The following is a 23,547-nucleotide window of genomic DNA, read 5'->3' on the forward strand; positions in this document are numbered from 1 at the left end:
TGCACCTAAAAACTACTACAATGGAAATATGAATGTGTTTGCATGTACTAATTGTATATACTAAAATAGTGGAGAAGATGCCTTGATATATGTAGCTGAAAGCAATTTCACACAGTTTTGACAGAGTTGAGTTGGATTGGATGGAAAGGGTATCACATAGTGATATGCTCAAATTAAGCAGAAAGGGGTGTGAGAGAAAGAAAACGTACTATATTGAATTATATGCCTGTTTTAAAAGATCTTGACCACGACGAAAATTTTAAACTGGGTCAAATAAAAAATACCATTAAATTGAAGAAAAGTTAAAACTTGAAAACTTGATAATTCCAGAGAACCAAAATTAATATTGATAGACATATTACATGAATAATAATTATGGGCTACTTCGTTTCTGTGTTAAACCATGATTAAATTTATTGGTACTTTCTACAGTGCCAATAGAAATTTATTTATTTTAGTTGTGTGTTTTCTAGTGTTAACAGAGATTTATTGCTTTAGTTTGTATGCTAAGATTCATTCGACTGCACCTGCAATTCATTACAAAGGTACAGATTGAACTCAAATATGAAATGTCTGGAAGGTGCCTTAACAGAATTATAATTAAACACAACAGAGCTATAGAGTTCAGTTCTTAAGATCAAAATCTGAATTTACGTATAGTCTATAAAAATGCTCTCCACCTTGATGCGATCTTCATCCAGCTTCAATGTCGGAACCAATTTTACGATAACACTCTCCTCTTGATCATGTGCTTTAAGAGGTTCCTGGGTTAACAAGTCATTCATTCCCAACCTCAAGCAGCACTTTCTCGGCCTTTTCTGCTCTTCACGATTCCCATCAAAAACTGGTTTAGCGTACTTATGGCGCTTTTGCTGCTTTGGACGAGGAGGCATGTGGCAGAATGTGCCAGCATATAACTCTTCCTCCTCTTCTTGCCCTAATTTGATGTACACGTCGAAGCACAAGGGCTTATCATTCCTCACCTCTATTCCTTGTAACACCACCTGCTCTTCCTTATCCTGTAACCTCGGCTTGAATGCTTCAGGTCTTTGTACCCGAGCTGTCACAACGTCTTTTTCTTTGTTTCCACGACGAAGAGATTCTTGAGGCGCAGGAGCGACTGCAAGTATGCCAGAAAGTTCACCTGGAGATTTACAGCTTGGAGGTTTTAATGAGTCCGTCGTATTGAGCCAGCACGCAACGTCGCTGATCTCCTGGCGGCCGTGTGACGTTTTCTTTACTTTTTCTGCTTCATGCACAGCGCTTGCAAGCTTCTGATAATCGGTCACATTGGGTGGCGGGGGCATGGCCGCCAGCATCTGTTGGGGTTTCAACGGCAAAGATGTTGATGCCAAGAGCAGTTGGCGACGATACATCGATCCTTCCAGCAATCGTTTCTGACAACGGATACATGAAGTATTCCTTTTCCATGGCTGCCTCTTCTTGTTATTGGTGCCTCTGAAATTGGGATGGGTGGAGATTGGTAAGACTGGCATAAGATTTTCATTTGCTTTTGTGTGTGGAGACCCAGCAACGGCGCCAGCCGATTTTGTACAGACCTTCAAGGAAGTAATCATGGTGGCTATAGCAATGATGGAGTAATGATGAGTTGAGGCAACTCCTGAGAAAGAGGGAGCGACCGGGGAAGATGTAAGTTGGGCGTGAGGTGCTGGTAATGAGGCACGACTAAAGCTTTCTTATAGGAGGAAAGGCGTAAGCTTCAGGGACACAGAATAGGGTCATATTAGATGTTTCTCCGTGGCATATTCCACGCGTCTAAAGTTTCAACTATCTATGATTGTCACATTAATGTGAAGGGACACAGAAGAGGGTCATATTCGATGTTTCTCCGTGGCATATTCCACGCGTCTAAAGTTTCAACTATCTATGATTGTCACCCAAGTCTTCAATTAAATAACGTTCGTTGAAATTTGTGTTTTGAAGCGTGGCCAACCAAGTACAACTGGAGTATGTGAAATTATAAAAATAATATTTTAAAATATTATTTTTATCATTCATGGGTGGTAGCACAATTGACAAAAAGCATGTTGGATAGCCCTTTTGTATCCAAGTAATCATAATTTCAATTTTTTCGGGAATTTCTCACCAACCAAACCTACAAAAAAAAAATTACTTACTCATTGTTTATTTATTGTCATTGTTGTGAAGGCAATTCCCCTCTACGGACAAATGCGATCTCTCTAGCCCAATGAGTGGGTCTAGGAACAAACTAAACAAACTAACATACACTTTCCTAGCTTATGTTTAACAGATGCATAGAGAGAGTGACCTACCTCGCTCTGATGCTAATCGCTCAATCCTTTAGAGATGACTTTGATTCCTTTTCTCCCAGGCTGGCTCCTTACTTGCTTTTCACGTTCGAGTACCTGTAAGAGAGATCAAAGAGAAATACAAGGTACAAGAGCATATATGACATACATCAAACATAAACTACATAAAAATTAAGGAGTATTAAGCTAAAATCATAAACATTTACACAATTATGGAAAGTAAACATCAGATGTATATATTAATAAGCTAAAAAGGGAAGCATACAATCTATGCCTTGATGTTGGAGACCTCCTTTTGGTGGATGTCCAATTACAAGCAAAGATTCTTCAAACACTCCTTCTCCAGGTTAGAATGGGTAGAATTTGGGCATAATCTCAATATATGAATGCGGGAAATCAATGACCAACCATTTGGGGACATGTTGAAGCCTCGAAAATCATTGCGACAACATGGGGGAAAACCACCCAGTCTAGACCTTGAAAGAAGCTCCTTTTCTGTTTGGTGTAGTGGCTATGACTAGGGATAATGGGACCAGTTTCCTAGAAAATATTTGATAGTGTTGTTGGGGTGATATATAATGTAACGATAAAATGATTGAGCTAAGTGTAATCTAATCTAACTACTAAACACATGCATATATCCTAATTTAACACTATTTAACCATAAATATACCCGAGAATTAAATAGAATATGCGATCTACAATAATGTCTTACAGCAATCGGTAATAAATATCATTCAACTGCAATAAGAAGTTAAATCATTTAACAATAATAGTTTTGGATAAATAGTTAGACAAAACAATTGAGAAAAATATATCGCATATAAAATCGCTCATGTATTCAAAACGGAATCAATGTTAACATTATACGGAAGTGCAATAATGCTAAACTATAATTCATACTTTTAAACATAAAACAATTGAAAGAAGAAGTATTTTTTGATACATAAATAATACATGATCATGAGATAAAAGTACCATATATGACAAATCCTGCTAATGTGCTCAGCAATATTGACCCAATTTCAATTAATCCAACACATTCTAAGAGTACAAAAGTACATTTCAGTAGAGAACATTGGATATTTAGAAGAAAATAGATCATGTTCCATTCATTTCATCAAAATCTTCTCAAAAGTACAAAAGTGCAATGTTTTGAAAAGCGTTTTTGATAAAATTTCTGGACCCCTCTCTGAATGCATGAGAGGGGTTTAAATACTAAACTATATGTCTTAAAATAGATTATTACAAAAATAGCTAAGGAAGTTTCAAACAACCTTCCTCAGAATATGAAAAAATAAAACTAAAATAAAAACTAAATTAAATGACTAACTCCTTTGAACTTGATCTCTAAGGTCGCAAATATCAGTCATGGGCTTGAGCTAACGTGGTTGGCTGATTGCAGATTTTAACTGCCTAGCAAATATGGCATCTATTAGTGTTGTTACCATCTTTTGTGTAGAGGTTGTTAAACACCTCAAAGTCATCCATTGGCTATGTGGTTTCACTAAAAATTGCCAATATGCTTCCCAATTCAGCCTGTTTACCCGTTTGATTGCCTTCTCCTTTTCCTACACTGCCTGTCTCCACTGTTACTCTAATTGTTTGACATTCAAAAGAAATATTGGTACACATTCCTTGACAATATTAGTGCCATGAAGATTTTCATTGATGGCTTCTATTATGTTGTTTGTTGATGTCGCTGCTATCGTTGTTGCCCTTTCTGCGTTTTTCAACCAAGAATCCCAATCCGTGAACATAATATCATTATGAGACTCCTCCAGCTTTGGTAAGTCAGCCTTTCTCCCATCTTGCCAGGTGATAAAGTCAGAAATCCTTCTATGGATTTCATCGTACTTGAGCCTCATCTCAATAACCTGGTTTGTTAACTTATCACTGGTTTAGCAATAAGGACTTCTCTGCGAGATTTTCTAGCAAAGTACTTCCTTATGCTACATTAGTAGGGAATTAAGGCTGAGTGCTTCCTTGATGAATTTGTCAATTTTCGGATTATCCTTAAACTTATCTATCATAGCTTGTATCCACGAATCTCTTTCTCCTAAGTTGGCTTGATGTTGTATTCTCATTTGTTCGAATTCCTTTTGGAGTTGGGCTACTTGTAATTCTACTTGCTGATTAGATTTTTCTTGAGCTAATTGTTGTTCTAGCTGTTCCTTTTCCTTGAACAACATTTGGACCTATATCTCCTTGTCAATAGTTGTTGTGGCATAGGCTCCTATGAATTGTGACAACTTTGTGACATTTTCAGATGGGTCGATAGGCATGTCCTTCCGTATGATGTCCATTGGTTCATTTTCTGGAGTCATAACAGCTACAATGTCCAGTTTTATTTTCTTCCTTTGTCTTTTGACTACAACTTTGTGGGTAGGACTATAAAATACATCTAGCAGAGGTATTTCCTCAATTCTTAGAACAATTTTTGATGTAGTAGTGGCATGAATGATCTCAAGGTCCCGAGTGCCCGTAGCTCCCTGCCCTATCATTTCTGTATTTGACTTATGCCGGGTTTGCTTAGGATTTTTCATTTCATATGTTTTATCAGGGTTTGTATCTATGTGGAGCCTTTTATTGAACTGTTCCCATTCATGTTCCAAGTCAATAATTGGGGTTTTACCTCACTAACTTGAGGTAGAGGCAACCTCTACTTGTTTCTTTGTTGAGGTTTGCTCGAATGTCTCCTCTATAGTTCCAGCTGTGTCCTTTTCATATTATTTATTTGTTTTTCCTCCTGCATTTTGAGACTGCTTCTCTCAGTGCTTTGACTCATGCGTAGATCTCTCTTGGGTTTCTTCTTCAGAGTTTTCTTTGGAGCTGTCCTCCAAGATTACGCTGGGAGTTGGCTCCCTTATTGGTTCAATCTGCAGTAGGTCCAATGGGACCTTCAATAATCTCTTTTTCCTATACACATGGAAAGCTTTAACATCTTCCGAGGTCAAAAGTACCGATGCCAAATGCAAAAATTTGAAAATGTTTCTGCTTGTAGGAAGAGGTCATCAAAGGCATCCTCTTCGTGGGTGAACTGCTTTACTTTTACCATAGTAGTAAATTCCTTAACAGTGCCATTTGGGTCGTATTTCCTTCACAGGATTGTAGCTAATTTCAGATACTTAATGATCTCTGCTTCTTTTAATGCATGTCTAGAATCGTGTACTGCAAATGCACCACATTGTAATGGGAATATAGGCCAAATTGCCTTCTTCTACTCTTTCATTCCTCTGCTTAATCCTCCTTCCCCTACTGTTTGGTAGGCTATTTCTCTGGCTAGTAATTTGTCGGGGACATAATATGGGAGAGCATTCGGTGAAGAAATGCTCCCAAAAAATTTGATGTAGGTGAATGTCTCTTCCCCAAACCATCTGGCTACTGGCAAGATATCTACTTCAGCCTATTTAGAAAAACTAGGGCGGTTTTGTTGTACACTTCTCCATGAATGGGTAGCATAACCTCCTAACAAATTTTTATAAAAATGGGGGTGGAATTGAGATTCCAACAAACTTTTATGGTACACATGGATGGGAAGCGGGTCCTATACAGTCCACTTCCATCCCATATTGGGAAATTGAGAACTAAAATAGATTGCATCCATAATAAAAGCACTCATGAAAAAAGGGGGGGAAATCCTTAGAGAAGAACTTCTTTTCCTTCTATATTCTATAATGGCCTTAGCCAAATTGTCTGATAAAATTTGAGCCCAGTTCATTATTGTTGCATTTACTGTTGCATCTATTAACGGGAGCCATTCCATGTAAAACATGGTGCTATCGGGTTTACCGAACAATGTACATATCATTGTTGCTGCAAAACTATGAGGGGGAGAAATGGATGTCATAGAGTACATAACAGTTTTATCCCATTTGAGATTGCCTTTGCTTGATTTCCAAGTCTGCATGATGTCTGACAAGTCCTCATTTTCCTTGGAAAATTTCTCAAGGAACTCTTTGTTGTAGAGCTTTTGCGGCTCTAGTAACTGGTACATTAGTCGTAGGCTGTCTATTGAGAAAGACCCCATGACCTCTTGTCTGTTATTTTTGAAGGTTCTGTCTGTGATGTCCACCTCGTCAATTATCCATTTGACCATATCCGTGTATGGGATTATCTTTGGTCTCACAGCTATGCGGTGCAGGAACGAACATGTTGTTTCGAAATAGGAGGCGTAAGAGGACTCCTGAGCATCTTTCGTGGATTTTGTTACCAGTGGACTTGGGTGCTATTCTTCTAATAAGTTATACATGGCATATGATGTTGAAGTTCCTCCTTCCTTGCTGCATGTGGTATTAGAGAAAAGAGGCACCATTTCTGATTTCTCGGATGCAGGTACCTTTCCCTTCTTCCCCATTGTTTCTAACGATGTTCCCTATGGATTTTTCCTGAAATAAAGCAAAATGGAAGCTATCAGATAAACACAAACAAGAATGATAGTGAGAATGAATGATACAGTTAACCTGAAAAAGGTGACAAGAAAGGAGATTTTAAGCAAACCCAGATGAAAGCATATTGTATCACGTCGAGCCGCTTTTTAACATAAATTCCATTAACATTATTAAATAGCCACTAATGGTTCCTTATTGCTTCCTTTATTACTCATTAATGTACCGCATTCCAAAACGAGAAGGAAAACTTTTAAGGTGGCGGGTTTAAGCTGTGAGAATGTCGATTTTGCGATTGTGATGAAATATCACAAATCACATTATCGCATATTTGATTGTGCGCTTTCTCAAAATTCTTTAGGATTTTACAGGATGCGAGATAAGCAATATATCCTTTTTCATTTAGAGCATAGTTTATCTGAAGGAGTAATTACTTTATAAAGCACTTTTCACTACGTGGTAGACTTACTTATAATTTATGACATGTACTTCTATCGGGTCTGGGCTTTATCGCACTTCGCAAGATTGCGCAGTTCATAAGATTATGCTTTTAAGTAATTTGACGTGATACGATAAGGTTGACTTGTTTTATCGCAATATCGCATCTCGCATGTTGCAACATGCTTTGCGGGTTGCATACTTTTTTATGTCGATATGAAATCGTGATAAGGTTGACTTTATTTTATAGGAAATGCCTTAGGTCTTAGCTTTAAATGAAAAGTCCAATGATATCTAAGTTAAGTGTAGTGATCCTTTTAATTGAAATTCACGGATTTTGTTCGTTAATTAGACTTTTAACACACTTGGTCCAGTGGTATGCGAAAAGGCAAGAATTACCAGTTTTCAAAGGGTTTTTCCTTGATATCTTGCTTTACTCTTTAAAAGTTTAAAAGAAAGCACCTAAGTGTTAAATTTTCTTGGAGGGTTTTTTTATCAAGGGTCCCCATTTATTAATAGAATATTATCTATTCAACCAATAAATGGGGGGGGGGGGTTGTTTAATAGCACAACAATTGGTGATTTGCTGGAAGAACCAGTTGTCTCTAATAGTTTTTTGAAATTTCTAAAACCTTCCAAAATAAAGGTAGCTCAGAAAATAAAAATACATGAAATATAAGATAGGTAACGTTCCTCTGAATAAGAAAAAAAATCCACCTAATTATCATCCATTTTATTATCCTTTTCAATATGAACATTGCTTTGTCTACATCAATCATTACTTGGTCTTAAAGATAAAGCAGGGGGCTCTCGCAAATCACCTTTTAGATGTACTCAGTTGTCACAGTTAGAGCCTCTGCTGCGAGCAAGTGTCCATAGCCTCGACAAGGTTACCTTTTAACCAACAATGATTCAGTATCCCATCTAGATAAGAGTGCAATTTTTAGAGATAAATTTAGATTCATATACTTATTCCCTTTTTCTTTCTTTTCTAAACAATTCATTTTTCTTAAAAAATTCATTTTTTCTTCTCAAAGGTCATTGTCTTGGTTTGGTGGCCAAAATCGACAATGCCATTCACTGGTCGTAACTTAACTGAAGAAGTTGGCTCGTGATGAGACCCTTTGTCTTTTGATTAACATAATCTCAAGCCATTACCTTGTTTTGATAAGCAATATTGGTAATGTCAGTTTGTCACTTCCCTATGATCATGGTAAGTCAGCTCTTGATGGGGCCTCTTATCCTTTAAGTTTAATCATGAGAACCTTGGCCCACACACGTATCGTCTGCAATAACTTGACGGGAGGATTGACAACCTTCCTGTCAACAACCAAGATCTCAGCGCTACTTCCAATAGGTCAGGCCGCACCCCACGCCATGTACATGGTCTGCTTGTTGCTTGTTATTTTCATTTTGTTTGCCTTGCTTACTATTTTTGTTTTCGTTTGTTTGGTTTGCTTAATACCTTACTATTTTTGTTTTCCAGAAATAAGTTCTGACATCTACTAAGTTTTGGCGTTTGAATGAGTATGTGGCTAGGATATGAAGAGACTTGTGACACTGCATCACCTGGCTAGTCTTGTGTCCATCTTCTCTGTGTTTGGTTATAACCTTTGGCTGATGAAGTCTTGATAGAAAATATGAGTCATATGCAAGGGAATTTTTTTTCCAACCATGAAACTGTGTCCACACTGGGAAGCCTCATCCCTGTACTCATCTTTTTGCTCTGTGTGTCCAAGCTCATCTAACTAGTAGAAGCGGAGAAGGGGAAAATCTAAATGAGAAAATATATGTCAGAGGGCTTACATGCTTCTCCAAAGGAACAACCTCTTATTCTCCCAATAAGTCGAGATCCCTATTTTTCCCAAAAAATAAATAGGTGCCTATGCACAGTCCTCTTAAAAAATACAAAGGCGAAAGAAGAGAAAGGCTTCCTACACAGAGAGGTGAAGCATACAACTCCACCGGGGTACTGACCAGGCTCGCTAGCAGTGGAGCAATGTGTGTTTTCCTGTGTGACTTTGACAAGGTACTGTCCAGGTCTACTGGTAGTAGAGAAACACCAAAGATGAAAACTTATACTATGAAAATATTCAACTTGCGAGCTAAACTACCCTCCCCGATTTCGAAACACTATGATCAAGCTGAAATTTTGTTGTGTTTGACTGAGTTGGAAAAAGGTGAACCATGTTTTTCCATGGGGTAAGTGGGGAAGCCAAAGTAACCCGTGCAATGCTTCAATAATCCCCGAAAGACCAAGGCTCTTTGTTGTCAATGAACCAAAATAGATAAGCTGGAGTTCTACCAGTGTGTCGCCAAGTGTCGTAGCGGCTACAGCACCCTCCAAAATTTTGGCCCACATCCAATTTCGAAGCCTCCTTGGAGATTTTTACATGATGTCTACATAAACTTGGGTTCACCCCGTGAGCTCATGTGAGTCTTCGCACCCACCTTACCTGATCGTTCAACAGATAAATTTTGCATGTTGATGTCAATGTCATGCTTACGACCATGTTCTGGTCATACACAAGGCCTTTGCTTCGTGTGTACATGTTTTGTTCGCTATGTAAACATCCGTCGTGCTCATACATGGAGTCATATACATTGTCGCGCAAGCGTCTTCGCGGTCATCCAACGATCAATCACAAATGCCGCACTTGTCACTCACACCATCGATCAGTCATGTTGAGCATGTGTCTCTGGATGGGTTGAGTCGTCTTCTTGTCAAGTCATGTAAGTGTGTGTTTGCAAGTACGCATATGCACCTTTTCACTCGCTCACACACTTAGTCGTTTTGCTGAAGCTCTGACGACCAAATTCCCCTCTGACATTCGGACCTTCACCCCACCATCAACTCGATCGACTATCACCCAGAATAGTGCAGAAGCACCAAGCAAGCCATTTCAAGTTGCGCTTCCCGCAAGCTGATCAAACAACCTTCCTATTGGTCAACTAGAGAATTTGACCCGGCAGTCACCCCAGCACTGACTCCCCTCAAAAATTACGTAGAGGCTGTAGACCTTGCCTGCTCTACTCACTAAGAAAATTGCACAGACTAATAGATACCTAGTGCCCGTCCCTGTCTCCCTCATAAAATTGCGTATTTTTTCCAGCCATCCCACTAGTTAGCAGACCGGTTGTTCACCCAGAAAACTACGTAGATTTCATGAGCAAGCCCTCTGCTACCTAGCAGTCCCCTCAGCTCAGAAACTATGCAAAGGTGATCAGCAAGCCAACCTCCCAGCATCAGTGCAATTTTTCCTGCAAGTAGTTCCCAGCAGCCCGCTGTCAATTCCCTCCATGAATTGTGTAGTTTTTGCTGCCAGGTGTAGAAATTCCAATTGTAGATTAAACTGATTATGCAATGTACTAAAGAAAAATACTTAATCTACTTCTACAATCAAACTTGCGGAAGCTTAATCGATTTTGAGCAAGATCAATTGAACACATATAACTGATAAGAAGAAATCAATCACACATAACACAGAATAAATAACTTGGGGAAAGCCTCAGCCTAAAACACTAACTCTGTATTATCATACAAGTGGAAATATGGCCAGTATTACAAAAAGAATCAGCTCAAAATCTATCCTGCTCTCTCTACAATACCTTTGTTGCTCATAGACATTCAAAGGCCTCTCTCAAACATCCTGATCTGACCTCCAAGCCTCCTATTTCTTTGCGCAATTTTGATTGGGGTCCAGTGCAGCCACTTGTGTGAATTGGCCTCTTCACACGCTCACTACCTATGATCCAACTACGCAATCCTGAAGGAGATAAATCTTTCTCCATGGATGAGATTTCTTTATAGGAAAAAAATCCATCCAACTGATAGTACATTGTCCCTTCTTTGATCAGCTGGGTCTTTGTCTGAACTAACATGCATGAGTTATTCATGAGAGAATCTTCAGTTATCCGAAGTGCAACAGTTATATGCAAGCATGCATTAACTAACTGAACTCAAATTAATTTAAATAAATTGTTTAAATCAATCTAACTGGACTTGACTTAGTTAACTGAGCCAACTAATTACAACTCAAATTAGAACTCATCCTTATCTCTTTAACTGATGGATAAATTCCTCAATTAATAGAGAAACTGTTGCATGTCCTCACATAGACTTCATGATTGATTTTTCACAACTAATTAACTCATGGTGAATTAATTAATTTATTTTCAAATAGTTGTTAAGTTCAAATTCGAATTTTACTTCCTATGTTTAGTCCAGGGACTGACTAAAATAGGAATCCATCCTGAACTGCTAAAAATAGCAATTCTATTTTTAGCACTTCCATTTTTCATTCCCTATTGCTCAATCCAGCACTGATACCCAAACTGCTATTTATAGTAGTGCTATTTTTAGCACTTCTATTTTTAGCATTTCTTGTTGCTATTTTCAACACTAGGCTCCCAGCAGCCGATTGTCGGTTTCCTCCAGGAATTGCGCAGTTTTTGCTGCTAGGCTCCCGCTACCCACTCCTTCCCAAAATTATGCATATTTTGTCTGCCCAGCCTTCCCACGCCCAGACTCCTCCTCCCAAAAATTGCATAGATTTTTCCTCCAGTTGATCCAAACCCTGTGGATAGTCATTGTCGATCTGGATTTCCCATCACCATCTCCCAGTGACTTTTGTGCAGTTTTCACCAGCAATGCACAGAGCCTCCATCTGAGCTAGAAGCTTGTCTTGCGCAGTTTCGCAACCTTGTCTCCTCTCCCAATCATCTGCATCTGAAACGATCATGCATCATGGTAGAATAGGATATTTATGGATTTGATGTCGTCTTATCATGAGTGACTGCAGATACAGGTACACAAACAAACATGGCACAATGATGGATGGGATGAACAAAGGGAGTACATGCGGAAGGACATGTTCACCAATAGAGGAACAAATGATGCATGCAAAGATATGTGCTCGCGAATGAACGATCATGCAAGAGATGTGTTCATGGACGGATGGACGAGCGAACATGTGGAGATGTTCTCGCAGACAAACGAACGAACGAGCAAGCACTTGTCATGAACGAACGAACCTATCAAGCATGCCAACAAACAAGCAACGAGAAATGTGCAAATGGAACATCGAGCCAACCCAATGACCATCGAAGACTCTGTGCACCTTGCCATGTGGAGGTGAAGTTGCGACACACCATGAGGACATCCATCACCCAACAACACTACAACTCGACATGCACACCAACAGTAGAACAAATGTAGCAGCACTATCATGTCGAGTCTTTTCATGAGTCATGTCATCCACATCTCTAATGTGGGCCATACTGTCAATCAATGTAATGTATCGTGGAAGTACAAGAGACCCACTTATCATATGAAGAGTCATGTAAAGTTGAAAGGTCATGGAAGTCAAACAGTCATGACGGAAGTCGAACAACCATAAGCGTCAATTTCACCCTTGGCTATAAATAACCTCTCATTTCTATATGCAAAGGAATTTTCACCTTGGCTCCTCCCACATAGCCTTGAGAGTCTGTAATCTTTTCTTTGAGGAGTAAGTAGTGGCTCCAACACCCCGCCCATGGGGTTAGTGATGTATGGTGTAAAGATGTGTCTTGGAACTTTCTCTTAATTCAGAAGCCAGCTAACAAGCCAGCACATTTTCACACATGTGTTGTAATTGTTGTAAGACTAATCTTGAACACTTGTAATACATGTTGCTTTAACCTGCGTTTAACACTTGAACACATTCAATTTTTGGAATACATATATATTAATGAAAATTTGTTGTATGAGATGTTAAAATTCTCCTTCCCATGTTGGTTACCTTCCCGGACATCAGATAGACCTTTCGCGTAAACTTGCCATAACGATCGTCGCACTTGCGCGGACTCATCCATTGTGTGTTGTATGTGTTATCTTTCCTTGTTTGTTGTGATTGTCACCTCTGTGTGGATTTCTCCTCGGGAAGCTGCGCACGTCCTATTGTGTTGTGTGTTCCTAACAGAGTTAGGGCTTCCTCCCATCCCACTTGGGACTCAGTCCCACCCTCTCCCTCTGCAATGAAAGAACCATTAACACAAGTAACACTAGCAATCACCAGGCACGTGAACCTCACTACTCGAAGACAAAGCAGACCACTCTCCTGTGCTGACAAGTAAGAGTTGAGGCAAAAATTTAAGATAATGGCAACCGGGCCATCATACTGAATGAGAATCCCACACCAATGGTGTGAGATCTAGTTGGGACTTCATACCGGGGTGATCCCCTAAATGTTGGTGAGTCCAGCACCGTCAACAACTTCCCTGGAAACGACGCAAAAATGTTTGGTAATTTAATTCGTTGTTAAATTACTTGCATTTATATGTCAATCTCGGTATGTGAGCTTACAAAGTACACTACACCATATGTGCTAGGAGATTAGCTTTTAATATTTATGCATAACTGAAATGAATTGGAAACTTCAAAAGGAAATTATATTCTTTAATATAAATTATGAAAGTACTAAGTTTTTGGAAAGAAAATTAATGTTAAACTAGAAAAGAAAACATAAAGATTATTGATTTCTTCAAGTTTGTTAAAATACTCAAATATTTCTTCTACTTGGTGGCTTAAAAGGACATCTTCTTCCTTTTTATGATCAAGATCTTGATTCTTCTTTTCAAGTTCTTTATTTTATTTTTTCAATCTACTTATTTCTTTTAGAGCAACCACAAGTTGTTCTTTAAGGTCTATTTCACCCTCTACTTCTTCACCTACATATTTTTTTATGCATTGGGTATCTTCATCTATCTCCATTCATTCGTGATCATCATTGTGCTCTTAATCCACATAATATAGTTCTAGTTCAGCAGGCACAAAGCCATATTATCCATAGAGCTTCTGTAGTTTTTCCTAAAGTATTTTAGCTAAAGAACATTGAGTCACCTTCCTATTTACAAAATATGATAGAATATTCAAGATTACTTCCATCACTTTTATATCCTATTCTTTTGACTCCTTCATAGTTGTGTTTTTTGTAATAATTGATTCCCATACCTTATATCCTAAAGCCATCAAATAGTACTCTATTTTTCTGCTCCCTAACACATAATTTGTTCCATAGAACAATGGATCTTTGTCAACTTGATTTACATTTGATTTCATGAATGAGGGGAGGACATATATTCAAAAGGTTTTGAGCCTTTCCTTGTTGATTTTTCCATTTGTGCTCCTAGGATCTACCTTCTAGCTATTAGGTTGTGCTTGAAGGAACTAGCTTTGATACCAATTGTTGTAAATGCTAAGAGGGGGGACAAATTAGTATTTTTTTCAATTGTTAATTATCTAGTTAATATTTTTCTTTGATTAGCACATAGTATACCAGAACATAGAAATAATAAAAATTAAGTTTATTAATAAAGAAGGTGTGGACTGCAATCCTCTTCAACATGTACAACAAAATCTCCAACTTCTTCAACACTCCAACCTTGAATGAGGACTCCAATCCTCAAATATCAATTCAAGCTCCAACTTGATCTCTCACAAGGCTCCAACCTTGTGTGATGACTCCAATCCTCAAATATAAATCTAGGCTCCAACCTAGTCCCTCACAAGGCTCCAACCATATATGACGACTCCAATCCTCTTAGGTTTATTTCAAAAGTTGCTTGAAGAATATTTCAATGCTTCAATAAAGGCTACACAATCAACTCCACATCTCTTCAAGTTTTCTCAATAATGCCACCAAATTTTGTCCTAAAATAACTTTCAATATTGCTGTAACACATGGTCAAGAATACTTTCAAGTGAACTCCTTCAATTGGTCTACAATATCTTCTTCAAGTATAGTACAAAGGAAGACTCTAAGTTCTATTCAAGATTTTCTCAAGAGTTCCTTTGATTCTACTCCAAAAGTCTTCAATAGTATGCTTAAAGTTAATGTCGCAAAAACATCTCTAAGTCTCATAAAGAACTGGCTCAATATTTGCTTCCAAATCAGGCCAAGTTCTACAAAATGAACTTCTCCTGAATGCACCAAAACTTCTTCAAGAAGTACTCCAAATACTAATCTATAAGACTATTGAAAAACTCATCAAGAATATTCAAGGAAGGGTTACTCCAAAAGTGTCACAAAGTTTGCTTCAATTAGACAACCCTAAGGTTTTCATCAACAATTCTTCTTAAAATCTCTACAAGTCTACATAAAATCTTATCCAATGGACTTAACAAGGTCTTCTTTAATAAGTGATCCAAAGTTGCCTATAATCTTATCCAATTTTTATTTAATGCTTTATTTTACTTAGGCTATAATATCTCTCCTATAACTTCTTTCCTATATTAAAAAGGCGTTTAATTATTTATACTAATTTATAATTCTTTTCTATATTAAAAAGACGTATAAATATTTATACTAATTTATGACTAATACAATCTCTCTTAAATTATAAAACACTTTTACACCTAAAAATAAATAATTTTTTCCTCAATAATTTTTCATAAAAAATTGAAGCTAACGTAAACTTAAAATTTACAATAAACTAAGCTTAATATTACAAGAACGTAGAAGTGGAAATATTTACAATAACCTAAGAACGTAGAAGTGGAAAAAAGGAAAAAGGGAAATAAAAAGGGAGTCAGTGGAGGAATTATCTAGATGGTTAAAAGTGGTTGAAATCTGGGCAAAAGAATTTCAGAAATTTTGTAGAGGCAGTGTGAATAGTGTTTTTGATGGTGGAAATAGATTCAGCACCATCAAAAACTGGTTATGTCTACAGGAGGACAAGGATGAATAGGCGGTATCCACAGTGCAGGGATCTCTGTAGTATTTTGAAGATTTACAAGCAGCATCAATTCTACGGCAGTCAATGGTGGATCTTCGGGGAAAAGAAATGATCGCACTGGAAGAATTTTCAGTAATATTTACAGAGGTGATATTTCTAGGTACATGAGGCCTAGAATGGTTTGCAACCCAATGTTCTGGAAACTACAAGCCTTCCCATTTGATTAACAGATGTTCAACCTTTTGGTTTTTGGGATCTGTTTTGACGACAATACTGGACTTGGAGTCTCTACTGGGTGTATGACGGATAGCAGGCCACAAAGTATTTGTGTGTCTAAAAAAGGCTTTAGTCTGTATGGCTATATTATTCCTCTTTTTCTTCATATCAAATCCCATTGTTTGGATCTGCAACTGCAGGATTTCCTCAATGGTTTCATCATAGACATACACAGAGAAATTTGGGAAGCAGTCGAAATAGACTGGACCATCAGACAGAGGGGCCACAATTCCGCCAATAATGGAATCTGTATACTTATTGTGCGTCATGTCTCTTACAGTAGCAAGCACAAAAGTATGTAATCCTTTATGAATCAAAGGATTGATTCCAACCCGAATGCACCCTAAATGCAAATAATTTGTTTTTAGCTTCTTTGCTTCTGCTTGTAAGGCTTTGGGATTAAGCAGAGATATAGTTTGGATACTGTCGGAGTTTTCTTGAACTTGACTGACAGATTCTTTAATACTTATCCTAGATGCAGCAATCAAATGAAAAGGAGCTAAGTCGCTATAAACTTCAGAGGGGGAAATAGCAGGCAATTCCCATCTAGCAGAGGGCTGAGTTTCTTCATAGGTAAGTTCAGCAGTGTTAAGAGTTCTACTTGAACTACTAGCAAACATTTCCCTAAGGGGATTTTCCTCAGCTTGAGAGTCTCTCTCTTCAAGTTCTCGGAACGAAACAGATTTTCTGAACGATTCCATTCTGAATAAGAGTACTTAAGATTTTTAGAGTACCAACCTCAAGAACCAGACGTTACTGGCTCTGATACCAATTTTATGCAGGGGCTCCTGTCACGAGCTTGCAACTTGTTGTGCCTCTTCGTTAGTGTTGATGGCCAACTCTTGATGAACCAGTGGTGAACCTACTTAGATCTTTCACACTCTTCTGGCTTACACAATGGCTTCCACGCCTTACAACAGCCTTGGTGTCCCTTCGATCCTTTGGTGAACTTCCTGCGAATTTCAGACGAAAGCTAAATAGAACTACTATCACAACAGACCTTATAAATCACAGAGATACTCGATTGCATAAATATGGTATACTCATTTTATTGCAGAAATTCAGGATGTTACAGAGAGATAATTTCTTTACAGAGATTGACTGTCGTCGCTTTTACCAGACTATATACCGTTCATAAAGAACAAGTAAACCGGAGGCTACCTGGCAATAGACAGACTCTGCCTCAGAAATTTATAGCAGACCTTTACAAACTGAAAGATTTTTACTAATGGTTCAGCCACTTTAGGTTCTCACCAGTGCCGAGCACACTGATGCGCAGGCTTCCAAACCACCTAAGGACTTGAGTGAATCTTTCGTGGTGCAAGCAGATCAGACCTTTAGGTCCGCAGATGCAGAGTAGGAAAATCACTCGACTCAAAACTCACAAGACTCTTAGACTCTCTAAACTCTGATGCCCGACTAATGAGCCTTACCCTCCTTATATAGGAAGAGAAGGGGGGACAAAAATTATTGTTGGTCGGAAAGAAAAGACTTAACGATAAAGGAATCATTTCTTTTCAGTCTTTATCATAGCGACATCTGCACAAGGATTCAGATCCGAAGGATGGACCGAATAATTGCTTTCGAGTAACGCTAAGATATTGTCTGTAAAGTAGATTCTTGTACTTAAAGTAAATCTGACAGATATCATGACTTTCTACATAGTGGATACTTTTGTACCAAAATCCCACGAGAAAAGATTGACAGAAAATATTACACTGTGGAGGCTTTTGAACAGTAAATCCCATGGGAAAACTGGTCACAATTAAGCCCTTGTGACTGGTTCACATCAGAATATTTTGAGATTCAGAAATCGGTCCAGCTTGTATGGCATAATGTCCCATGCTTTGGTGTAGATTCGCCTGACAATGATGAGTTTTCCCAGCACAATTTGATGTTGTACTTTGGTAAGGACGAGCCATTCCATGTGCTCTCTCATATATTCTTCAAGCGAATTATTATAAGGAGAGGTTTGATATGTTGTCCATTCAGTACTGGCCATGTCTTTTACCGTATGATATATCGGGTGATTACAATCTTTGGTACACTGCATGATACAGGTTTTGCCCATGTTCTTACAGTATTTTTCATGTTCAACAGGATCCATGGCAGTCCTGTTTATCTCGTAGTCTTTCCACCAATCCCTAAACCATTCACATTGCTGATAACCTTGATAGTGGCCAACTGTGCTGAACTTGAGTATGGTATAATGAGTCTCTGTTTGATCATCAATGTTTAAAAACTGCCACCAGAGTTTCTTGTAATCTGCTATATCATAAACAGTGTCCAGGAACATAATATGGGGGTCATTTCTGGGCCACCGGGCTGCTGGGTGAACTCTGCCATGACCGGGCTCTCTCCATAGGTCTCTGGTCCTTTAAATACAGACATGTCTTTCATATATTCCTGTGTTTTTCTCTCCATGATACCAGATGGTAGCAATATCATGAAAATTTTGTTCTAATGCTATTCTTGCTACTTCAGCATTTCTCCTAGCTTTTTCATAGACCATGTCGTGTATCCATTTTCTTCCTTTTGGGTAGACTTTTCTTTCTGGTACATAATACTCGAGATCTGTATGAGGCTGTAGATTAGCATCCAATACCTTTGTATTGTGAGCTGCCATGTAGGTTTCCAATCCCTCTTGTAAGTCTCCTAGTCTAAATTGTCCGGCACCATTTTCAAAACTTCTTGTTTCTGATTATTATCCCATTTAGTGATAATAATCATTACATGTGCTTCCTTTTGTTCAATGTATTCCCTGCTAAGGAAGTCAGGAAGGCTGTTATCTTTTCCTTTGATGTGTTCTACTGTGAAGTCAAAATTTGCAAAGAGTGCCTGCCATCTGGCAAACTTTGTTTCTCCAGCCTTTTTTATATCTTTAGATAAAACTTTCTGCATGGCGGAGGCATCTGTCCTGAGAAGAAAGGGCTTGTTTACCAGATAAACTTCAAATTTGCTGATACAGTTCCATGCTGGTTTTACTTCCCTTTCAATGACAGAGTAATTTTGCTCTGCCGGATTCCAGACTCCTGAAGCAAATTGGGCGACTTGCTCTTCTTCTCCAATTCTTTGTTTCAAGATTCCTCCCCAACCAACATTGCTTGCATCAGATTCAACTATTTTGAAAGCTTGATCATCAGCTACATACAAAATAGGTAGAGATTTTACCTTGGCCTTAATTTCTTCGACTGCTCTGGTGTGGAGTTCTGACCATTCAGGGGGGTTTTTTCCCAGTCTCTTGTTAAGCAGCTTCCTGTGACTGGCACAATCTTGGTAGAAATTGCTGACATAATTCAGGCATCCCAGAAACCTTTGCAGTTGTGTTTTGTCTTTGAGCTCATCAGGAAACGTTTCTGCAAATTCAATGGCATGCTGTTGTAGAGAAATTTGCCCGTTGCAGATTGTGTGTCCTAAAATTTTTATAGAAGTCTCGAATAATTCTATCTTCTTCTTACTCAGCACTAGCCCATTCTTTTGAACCAATTTCATGAAAATGTTTACATGTTTGAAGTGGTCATCAATGTTTTTAGAAAAAATTAAAACATCATCAATATAAACAATTAGCCAATCAAAGTATGGCTTGAAGATATCATCCATGACTTTCTGGAACTTTGAGGGAGCATTCTTGAGGCCGAATGGCATGACATTCCATTCATAATGCCCTGCGGGGATACTAAAAGCAGTCTTAAATTTATCAGCTTCATCAATGGCAACTTGCCAAAAACCTGCTTTTAGATCGAATTTTGAAAATATCTTGGCACCTGCAATTCTTCTGATCAAATCTCCCTTGTGAGAAATTGGGTAGGTGTCATCAGCCAAAACTGAATTTAGAGGCTTATAATTTATAACAAGTCTAGGAACTCCTCTAATTTGTTCAGCTCTTTTATTCACATAGAATCCATAGCAATTCCAGGGACTATTAGATTCTCTGATCAGTCTTCTATCAAGCAATTGCTGAATTTCTTTTTGGAAAAGATCTCTGTATTCTTTTCTCATTGGGATGGCTCTGCTTTTACAAGGTTTCCTAGTATATCCCTCTTTGTATGGCAACTTGATAGTATGCTGCTTCCTGTGCCAGAAGGCATTTGGCTCTTCTGAACAGCATGTCTCTTCTAATTTTTCTTTTAGATCCTGGATTTTTCTCTTAATTTGAGGCGATTTCAGCTGTTCTTCAATCCTTAATGTGCCTTTCAGATCTTTGAGATCTGACAATATAGATTCTGCTTTGTCCAATTTTTGCATGGCTTGGACCATTGTAGAAATCCTTGGGCTTGAAACATAAGGAAGCTCGATTTTCTCTCTTCTGCCTTTTGATGTAGGAACAGAAATGAAGTAGCTGGCTCTTCCTCCTTTTAGCTTGGCTAAGCCTTGAGGCTCTACTGCAGCTAGAAGGAAATTTCCTAATATACAATCAATAGGAATGTCTGCAATGGCAAACTTCATATATACACAATGAGTATCAAAACATAATGAAGCTCGGGGAATTTCATATTGGAGTCTTATTTCCGAGGCCTACTACTTCCCTTTCAACTGAAACCCAGTACTTGGCTGGAATATTTTTAATATTAAGGATGTCAATGTCTGCTCCAGAGTCTAATAATGCAATCAGGTGAAAATTTTTCCCTTGGATACAGATTTTTACCTTATCATGGTGTTGCTGATAGGTGATTATCAATAGCCTCATATCCTTAAATCCGAAATGTGGATCTTGCATTCCTTCAACAATTTGCACCTCTTGATGATATGCAGTAAGATTCCAGGAATCCTCTTCTTTCTCCTCTGTAGCTCGTTTTCCTTTTTGTATTTCTGCAATTTGAGTTTTAATTGCAGAGATTTCTGCTTTGAGATGGTGAATTTCACCACTTACTTCCCCAAGAGTGAGTGATCTTACTTTTCCTGGCTTTTGATGATGCATTTGAAATGATTTAGTATTCCTTTAATAAGATGCATCAATAAATAAAGGCTTCTTTCCTGATTCTTTAGAAGCTTTATTTTTGAGTTGTTCAATAAATGCTTCAATCAGGTGGTTCTTCATGTCTCCTTCCTCCATTGCCCTTATTTGAGATAAAATCTTCAATTCTGCTTCTTCTTCTGTAGATGCCATGAGAACCTTTTCTTTTGGTGGCTTGGGCCTTTCTTCTTCTTCACTGGAGCTGGTGTAATATTCAAATCATCTTCATATATAGCATGACAGGCACATTCGTCTGAATCTGAGCATGAGCAGTCTGATGAGTCTGATTTAGAATACTGACCCATATTGACCTATAATTCTTCTTCTGATGTAGTACTAAAAGAATCAAGAGATGATTCTTCTAGTTGATGTTGTTGGGTTGTATCTCTGATGGAAAGATTTGGGCATCTTTCTGTAACATGTGTCTTGGATTTACATCTAAGACAGAAAATGGGTCCTGCGTGTTCTTGCTTGACTTGCTTGGACTTCTGAGCATAAACAATTGTTTTCTTTCCTTTATTCAGCTTTGATTCTTCTCCTTGGGGACATCTAGAAGCTGTATGCCCATTCTGACCACACGACCAACAAGTGATTTTATTCCACTTTTCTTGTTTTGTGGAATGTAAATGAATATCAGAGGGGTCGTAATAATGAGTCTTTGGAACATATCTGTAATAACCTTTCTTCTTATACCTCTGACTTCTATCCTTTGTAAGATATCTCTTTTTATCTTTTGGATAGTTTCTCTTATTTCTATAGAAAGTCTCTTTGAATTCTCTTTTGGCTTTCTTTCTAGACTTTCTTTTCTTAACCAAAGGATCATCTACTGTGAGTCCATACTTGCTGCAGATGGACATTTTATCTGGTAATCTTGATAATTTTTCCAGAGATTTGTTAACCTTTGAACTAGTGCAGAGACTCACCAATGTCTTTGTAATGTGAGAATATATCTCACCCCATGTGTAAGATTCAAAGGGTAACTGAAAAATCTCTTGCATTCTGATATAATCAACAAATCTAGAAGGTAAAGTAGCAAGGTATACCTGTTTCCACAACAAATTCTTTGAGTCTTTGACCTCATAGATCCTCTGCATCCAATCTCTATGGAAATCATCAAACTGTGACATTTTATGGCACTTGAGGTTCATAAGAATAACCTCATGTTTATTGGCTATCTCTGTCTCACTGCCACACCAATGTTCCAGAATCATTGATGTCAGTGCACCAATCATATTGCTAATGACAGTGCCATCTGGATTGTGAATAACATCTCCTTTCTCATCTTTGAGAACTTCTGCTTCCATGGTTTCAATGAGCTTAGGAGAAGATTCAGTCTCCCACCACCTGAGGAGAGTACCTGTAAAACATTGAATGATGGTTCTGCAAGCATCTATTTCAGACTTGCCTCTAAGACACATGAGCTTATATTCAGTATACATCAAATCTATCATTTGGCGAATTTGGCCAATACTCATGTTGTCTATGTTCCATTCTCTGTGAGAATCAGGGAAGAAAGTATGAGCTTCAGGCATTTTCCCTTTTCCTTCTATGTCAGGAGCAGAATATCTAGAAAATCTATGTTCCAGAGGTTCATAGATTGGAAGAATTTGTGTTTCTGGTGATTTCTGCTCTTTTTCTGCTTCTGCCTCTGTTTCCTTAAATAAGGAAGCAATACTAATATGTTCTGATTCATCAGCTCCAGATGATGAGGCAATTTCTTTAGGAAACAATAGAGGAAATTTCTGGATATTTCTCACAGGATTTTCAATCTTTATATTTCTCTTTACCAGAAAAGAATTTGGAACTGGCTTTTCAATTTTTGACAACTGTATTCTTTCAACTTTTGTTGTTAAGCCAGTAAGGAGAGTCTTAGTTGTACCTATGTGTCCAACTAAGTTTTCTCCTACTTCTTCTATCTTGCTTATTGATTCTCTGGTATAAGAGTGAATCATGCTGGAATCAAACTGTAAATTATTTAAACAACTATTTACACCATTCAATGAAGACTGTACAATATCTATCTGCTTTTTTACATCTTCTGTTTTTGCTACATTCATCTCCAAGCCTTTGATAGCAGTATTGGTCCAATTTAATTGTTCACTGGCTTTTTTTATTCTTCCGTCAATGCCTAAAGCATTGTCATCCTTTTGGACCAGAGGAAATGGCTTTGGCTGCATTTGTATTTTCTCCTAAAATGATTCCTTTGTAAGGAGGAATTGTAGTAGGAGTTTCAACTTTTGATCCATCAAGTGCAGTCCATCCATGTTTATCAACTGAAGTACTGGAAGTGGTTCCAGTAAAAACATTTATAGGAGCAACTTTATCCTTCCATGAATAGAAATATATCCAAGTGTTATTTGCTTCCATATAATGTTTCCAGTCAGTTGCATACTGTTTCTTTTGTTCAGGAGTGTATGCTTGATCAAACTCTTATGCCTGAGGATTTGTATACAAATCCCAATTCAACATATCTTTCATCCAT

This window comes from Pinus tabuliformis, chromosome 2_1 (genome assembly GCF_031772625.1).
Source record: "Pinus tabuliformis cultivar Carrire ecotype Pingquan chromosome 2_1, CPIR1, whole genome shotgun sequence".
Taxonomy (NCBI): Eukaryota; Viridiplantae; Streptophyta; class Pinopsida; order Pinales; family Pinaceae; genus Pinus; species Pinus tabuliformis.